Raw genomic sequence first — 7,698 nt, forward strand, 5'->3', positions numbered from 1 at the left:
TTTAATTTTCATTATCAATAAAAACAACTCTTATTTATTACACTTATTTTTTTAATTTGTTTAATAAAAATACCATAAATGCGTCTAATTTTTTCTACATTTTTATAATTTTCTATATTTATTTATATTTTAAAAATTTTATTACCTAATTATGACTTCATTGATTGATCAATTTGTTTCGGATGGTTGAATTAATTTCTTAGTCACCATTTTGATAAAGAATGATTTTGTTTTTGAGTCAGTGTTAAATATACGGGTTTATATTGTTAAAAATATCGACATAGATCTAATTAGTAGCATTTATTAGTGAAAAATAACTTAAATATAGGATTTAATAAGAGAAATGTGAATTAATACCTTGAGTTATAAGACTTAATGGGAGGGGATTAAATGAGGTGGAAAGTAATAATTTAAGTTATATTTTCAACCCTTTCTCAAACAATGAAACATAGGGTAATTTTAGTCAAAAAAACTTTCGCTTTGCATCCACACTTTTATATAGTATAGATTTTGTGGAATTGTTTTCCATCTCTTGCTCAAACCTTGGTAATGGTATTATTAACTTAATTGTCCCTTTTATTTATGAGGAAATGAATAACGACCTCTGTGCACCTTTATCAACGAATGAAATTTGCTTAGCAATCTTCTCCATTGATGGTCTCAAAGCATTGGGACCAGATAACTTCTCAACAATTTTCATCCAAACTTTTTGGGAGACCATTAGTCCTTATTTAATTGCTACTGATGGAGTGCGATCCGGCCGGTCTTAGCTGTCCGCGGCCTTGCTTCTAAACGGGGTAACAGGGAACCTGAAATGGAGGAGATGGGGAAGCTCCGGGGGGAACCCGGTGTAGAGGCTCCGAAGCTCAAGTTAGAATCCTTCAAAAGCAAGGTAATACCAGATAGCGCAAAGTTTGCATACCTCTGTTGTCGGGGGGCAGGGGGCTCTTATAATCTCTTTGTGCACTCGTCCCGGGGCCCTTGTCAGGTCAGGTATGATTACCCTTGTGCTTGTCAATTTGGCTGTCGTCCTTTCTGCTGAGACAGAACCGTCACTGCCTAACCGTCATCTAACTGGAGGTGGCGGTGTCAGTGGCGGTGGTAGGTGGCCGTTTAGGATGCTGTCGCCAAACGTCAGATCCCAAGTCAGTCAGGCGCGGTGTCCTTGGGCACGAACTTCCTTAGTGTCAGGCGTGGTACGACTTGTTTGGTTTTGGTGCCAAGCGATGCGAAGTGCTGAGCGAGGCGGTCTTGAGCTCGGAGGTACCTATAGGGCAGGTCAGTTCGGCGAGGTGTATCCCGAGCTGTTACAAGGTGGATCAGTTCGGCGAAGTGTATCCCGATCTGTTACAAGAGGTATCCCGAGCTGTTACAAGGTGGGTCAGTTCGGCGAAGTGTATCCCGAGCTGTTATAAGGTGGGTCAGTTCGGCGAAGTGTATCCCGAGCTGTTACAAGTGTATCCAAGCTGTTTACAAGAGTCAGTTCGGTGAAGTATAGCCCGAGCTGTTACAAGGTGGGCCAGTTTGGCGAAGTGTATCCTAAGCTGTTACGAAGGGTGAGTTCGGGCCCCCAGTAGGGAGTTCAGTCCGCTCGTGTCCCCTTGTTCCCGCCTAGGCTTGGCCCCTTTTTCCGAGCTGTTATTTCTGCCATGTGTCACGTGATAGAGAGGTCGGGCCAAATCCTCCTCCATCAATTGCCCCCCACTCCTTGCGCCGGGGGTCTTGCCATGGTGCGGGGAGTTTTCGTGAGGTAGCAGGTGGATTTGTCCCATCCTTCAAACCTTCTTTGCGCGAGATGCTTTTGCTAGGGTTCTTTCGGTTTCCGAGAAGGCTAGAAACGAGCTTATTCAAGAATGCCGGTGGTTGTGATAGCGTGCGTTTTAAATTTCAAACCGATTTGCGCCGCTGGGACGTGACAGCGGGTCATTTCAAAAAGGCGCGCCACTGCTGTACGTGCGCGGGCGACTATTAGGGAGACGTGCGGCGCGTCAGTTTCGGAAAGACGCGTGTCGAAGCGACGTCGGTTTCAAAAAGACGTGCGCTGACGTTTCACTTTTTTCGGAAAGACGTGCGCCAATCACGTCTCGACCTTAAGGGTTTGTGCGGTCAGTAAGAACGTGGGCCGTCGGATCGTCTTCGGTCTGCACGGTCGATTCTTGGTTACTGTAGCTATAAATAGTGGGGGACCCCGGTCGGTTTTGTCACTTCTGCGGTCTGTCTACTGAGTTCGTGTCCAACCTTTCAGCTCGCGTCCAAGTCTTTTCCAGCTCGCGTCAAGGCTGGTTATACAGTCTTCACGGTTCTTTAGCTTGTTCTTCAAACTTTTCGGTGAGTACTTTCCTGAATCCATCTTTTCCCCAATGTCTAGCTTTAATAGCTCAGACGATTCTTCGAGTAGGGCCGACGTAGGTTCCACCAACCGAGCCGTGTCCCCCGATTGCCTCAGTGATCCTGAGGTGGAGCTTGAGGACTATGAACCAGTAGGCCGAGTCGCTTCGGGCGGTTTGGCGTCTACCTCCCGCCGAGGTCGGATGCTAGACAGGTTTGGTCCTTCGACTATGACGCCTGAGGGGCTTCAATCCATACTTCTATCTTACAATCTTCCTGGGGGGTACACATATTTTATTCCTTCGGGTAGCTTTCCTTGGGAACACGGTCCTGACGAGATCGTGATTTTTCGAGAGCAGCTCGCTGCAGGGTTGCGACTTCCTTTCCATCCCCTTCTCGTCGAAGTCATAAACCACTTCGGTGTCACCATTGGTCAGCTTCATCCGAACTCTATTCGGAACCTGGTGGGAACAATTTCCCTTTTTTGCGAGCAGAACTTCCCCTTGGACTTAGAGATATTCTCCTCTATCTTGATGCTCAAGAGACAGGCGGGTTCTCTTCCTGGGGGGAGACGGGTGTATTACCTTTCTCCTCGCCAAGGTTTTAAGCTTATGCATGATCTTCCTGATAAGGTCCCGGCGTGGAAGCGGGACTACTTCGGCGTGCGAAGTGCACCTTTCAGACCGGGTGGGATGAGGCCGCTCCCGATTTAGGCGTAACTCTCGACAAAGAGACGGTGAAGGGCCTCCAGCAATGGGCACGGCAAGGCTTAAAGTGCCACCACTACTTAACGGAGGCCAAGCTTATTGCAGCTGGCCTGAGTTCGGGTAGGTTTCTAGCTATGCGGTTCTTGCTTGCTCTGTTTTTTTCGTTTTTTCTGATGTCGAACTCGTTTCTACATGTGTCATGGATGCGGAGAGAACTCGTGGGGGGCGTTTGTTCCAAGGTATGGAGAGGAGGAAGCGGGTCGCCAAGCGAAATCGTACCGAGCTGCCCCTGGATGAGGAGCCCCAAGTTCCAGACCATACGCCAGAGAATCTGCCCAGGGAGCCTGAAGTGACTCCACTGGTGCACGAAACTGTCGGGGTGCCTTACGCTGAGACCACTCATACGGGCGCTCCTGCATACTCAAGTGCTCCTGCTCACTCCGGGTCTGCTCATACGCGGGCTGGGCCCTCAAGCTCGGGAGCTCAAGGGGAGTTTAGGAGCGTGTTGTCGCCGAACTACGCTCTTCAGAAGAGTAGGGACGCTACTTTCCCTGAGGAGGTCGCGGCGTGGACCGATCTTCCCTTGAATCAGGTCGCTTGCCGCGCTGTAACACATGCCATGGTGGTGAGTTAGATTCCATCTTCACTTTTTTATTCTATTGCTTATGCTGTTATTTGCTCACTTGTTTCTTTTGGTAGGTGAATTCTTCAATTCATGCCTTAGCGGCCCAAGTGGAGAGGAGCTCGCGACGGGCGCGAGTTGCTGAGGCTGCCGCTCATGCTGCTGAAGAAGCTTTCCGTGCTGCAGAGGCAAATGCCCGGGCTGCTGAGGCGGCTGCTTACGCTGCTGAAGAGTCTGCTCGCGTCGCGAGGGCCAGGCAGGCGAGGTCTCAGCGTGACGCCGAGGCCATGGGGGTAGTTGTCAAGCATATGGCGGACTTGAAGTTGGATTTGCAGCATCAAGTCGAATATCTTCAAGAGGACATCAGGGAGAGAACACAGATTTTTTCCCATGGCATTGAAGACGCCAAGAAGAAGGCAGTTGAAGACTACATTGCCTCTCCGCGTTTTGACGATCTAATGGTGGACTCTTACAGGAGGGGGTTCAAGTTGAGCCGGTGGATGATCCGGAATACGTACCCCGACCTCGATGTAAGTGCCATATCCACTTCGCGTATAACTCAGGAGATGGCCAATGCTGCCGATGGCGAGCCGGACTCTGAAGGAGAGGCAGGGCCTTCGGGTGTTGTTGAAGTGCCTTCCGACAGCGAAGAAGTGGCTCCGGGCATGTAAATTTTTTTTTTGTCCTTTCTAATGGCCGATGTACTGTTTCTTGCAATGGATTGTCTTTTTCCCCGTGTTCTTCTTCCCGAACTGATTCTGTCTGCCACTGTCCGGGTTATTAAATTTCCGCGGTCTGTTCTACCGCGAACTGGTTTTTTGCCGAGCTGATAATATGCTCCTTTGCTTGCCGAAGTTCCTCTTGGCTTGCATCGTGGCACATAGGACCTGATTTCGTCCACTTCGCTTGGTGGTTTTATAGGTAATATCGCCTTAAGTTCACGATGTTCCACGCTCGAGGTACTCATTTGCCTTCCAAGGTTTCGAGTTCGTATGCCCCCCCGAGCGCTCTTTTTACTTTATAGGGCCCTTCCCAATTCGGTCCAAGCTTGCCCACGCCGGGTTCGGGCACCATAATCTTACGAAGGACCAAGTCGCCGACTCGGAAGCTTCGTTGCTTTACTTTGCTATTGTAGTAGCGAGCTACCAGCTACTGGTATGCCGCTGTTCGGATGTGTGCGAGGTCCCTTACCTCGTCCAGTAGGTCAAGGTTGGTACGTAACTCGTCTCCGTTCGTCCGATCGTTGTATGTTTCTAATCGCAATGTTGGTATTTCGATTTCCGCCGGGATCACTGCTTCAGTGCCGTAGGTGAGGTTGAAGGGGGTTTCTCCCGTGGCTATTTTTTCGGTAGTTCGGTGAGCCCATAAGACACTTGGTAGCTCTTCGGCCCACAATCCCTTAGCTCGATCTAGACGTGCTTTCAGTCCGCGCAGGATGGCTCTGTTCATTACTTCCGTCTGACCATCTGCCTATGGGTGCGCGACTGACGTGAAATTTTGCCGAATCCCCATGTTCTGGCACCACTCTTGGAACTTGATATCCTCGAACTGTTTGCCGTTGTCGGAGATTAGTACCCGAGGTAACCCAAACCGACATACTATGTTCTTCCAAAAGAAATTCTGTATGTTTTGAGCCGTAACAGTTGCCAGAGGTTCGACTTCTATCCACTTTGTAAAGTAATCTACTGCAACAACTAAGAATTATTTTTCCGCCTGTTGCTGGTGGGAATGGCCCTAGGAGGTCGATGCCCCATTGTGCAAAGGGCCACGGGCTGGCGAGGTATTTGAGGTCGGAGGCATGTTGATGGTGGATATTAGCGAGCTTTTGATACTTGTCGCATTTTTTGGCGAGCTCGACAGCTTCTGCCTTCATCGTTGGCCAGTAGTATCCTTGTCGAAGTGCCTTTTGGGCGAGTGCTCTGCCCCCCAAGTGTCCGCCGCACAGGCCTTCATGAGTGTTGCGGAGTACGAACTCGGCTTCGGCAGGTCGCAGGCAACGCAAATAGGGGAGCGTGTACGACCGTTGGTATAACCGTTCGTCTACTATGACGTATTTGGCTGCCTGGTGCTACACCCTCTTGGCCGCATTGCGTTCTGCAGGGAGGGTTCCGTCTATCAAGAAGCTTGCGAGTGGATCGATCCAGCTCGGCTCTGCCTCCAAGACGGAAGCGACCTCCTCTGTCCCCCCGAAAATACTAGGCCTAGGTAAGTCCTCTATGTACACAGTTCTCATATTGTTGTGACTTGTACTGGCTAACCGGGACAGTGCGTCAGCCTCATTGTTTTCTGACCTCGGAATTTGCCTGATGATGTGTGACTGGAAGTTGAGCAGGGCTTCTTTTACTTTGGCCAAATATGCGATCATGGAGAGATCGCGTGCTTCGTACTCGCCGGTAACTTGGTTCACCACGAGATGAGAATCGCTATAGATGACCAAGTGTTTTGCCTTTACCTTTCGCGCTAGGTCCAGCCCGACGATCAGTGCTTCATACTTTGCCTCGTTGTTGGATGCCGCGAACTCAAAGCGTAGTGCGTATTCTAATTTTGTGCCACCCGGGCCGCACAAGACTATTCCAGCTCCGCTGCCTTGCCGGTTCGAGGAACCGTCCACGTGAAGGATCCAGGGCTTCTCATCCCAGTTCGCGCTTCGCCTAACCAGGAGAGATGCCACACTGGCTGCTACTTCACGGGGTTCGGACTCTATGGGCTCAAGAGCTCCGGGTTCGCCTGAACTGGGGACCTCGGGCTCGACCTGTGGGGCTTCGTGGCTGAAAGTGCACTCGATGATAAAATCTGCCAAAGCTTGGGCCTTGATAGCGGTTCTCGGTTTGTACTGGAGGTCGTACTCGTTGAGTTCGATGGACCATTTCGTTAGTCGACCGGAAACCTCAGGTTTGAGTAAAACTTGTCTAAGAGGTTTGTCAGTTAGGACGATGACGGTGTGAGCCTGGAAGTATGGGCGGAGTTTCCGAGCTGCTATTACTAGGGCGTATGCTAGTTTTTCTATCTCTGGGTACCTTGCCTCTGCTCCCTGCAAAATTTTACTAACATAATAGATGGGACGTTGGACCCGGTCTGTTTCTTTTATTAGTACCGAACTGACCGCCTCGTCCCTTGCCGAGAGGTACAGTTCTAAGACCTCGCCCACCTCGGTCCGGGCTAAGGTTGGCACACTAGTGAGGTAACCTTTTAGTTCGTCGAACGCGAACTAGCAGTCCTGGGCCCACTCGAACCCTTTGCCTTTGATTGCCTTGAAGAAGGGTAGGCAGTGGTCTACTGACTTAGACAAGAAGCGACTTAGAGCGGCTATGCGGCCGTTTAGCCTCTGAACCTCTTTTACTTTCCGAGGTGGTTTCATATCTAGAATGGCTTTTACTTTGTCCGGGTTGGCCTCAATACTGCGCCGATTGACAATGTAGCCTAGGAACTTGCCCGAGGTGACGCCGAAGACACATTTGTTGGGGTTCAACTTCATGCTAAACTAACGCAGGATTTGGAAAACAGACTCTAAGTCTTGTATTAATTCTTGTAAAAACTGAGTCTTGACGACCATGTCGTCTACATAGCACTCTATCTTCGTACCAATCAGGGGCCGAAATAGCCTATTTACAAGTCTTTGGAAAGTCGCTCCGGCATTTTTTAGTTCGAAGGGCATGACTTTGTAGCAATACAGGCCGAACTCGATTACGAAGCTGGTTTTTTCCTCATTGGATGGGTCCATCCTAACTTGGTTGTAGCCCGAGTAGGCGTCCAGGAAGCTTAGCAACTCGTTTCCCGAGGTCGCGTCCACTAGGCGGTCAATTCTGGGGAGGGGGAAGCAATCTTTCAGGCAAGCTCGGTTCAGGTTGGTATAGTCGACGCACATGCGCCACTTGCCGCTTGCCTTTTTTACCAACACCGGGTTGGCCACCCAGCTCGGGTAACGGACTTCCCTTATGAAGTTTGCTGCGAGGAGCTTCTCGACCTCCTCGTCGACCGCTCTCCAGCGTTCTGGGGCTAAGTTGCGTTTCTTCTGTCTAACGGGTCTGACTACAGGGTTAG

The sequence above is a fragment of the Nelumbo lutea genome, chromosome 4, assembly GCF_056320005.1.
Source record: "Nelumbo lutea isolate HS-2025 chromosome 4, American lotus-T2T, whole genome shotgun sequence".
In the NCBI taxonomy this organism is placed as follows: Eukaryota; Viridiplantae; Streptophyta; class Magnoliopsida; order Proteales; family Nelumbonaceae; genus Nelumbo; species Nelumbo lutea.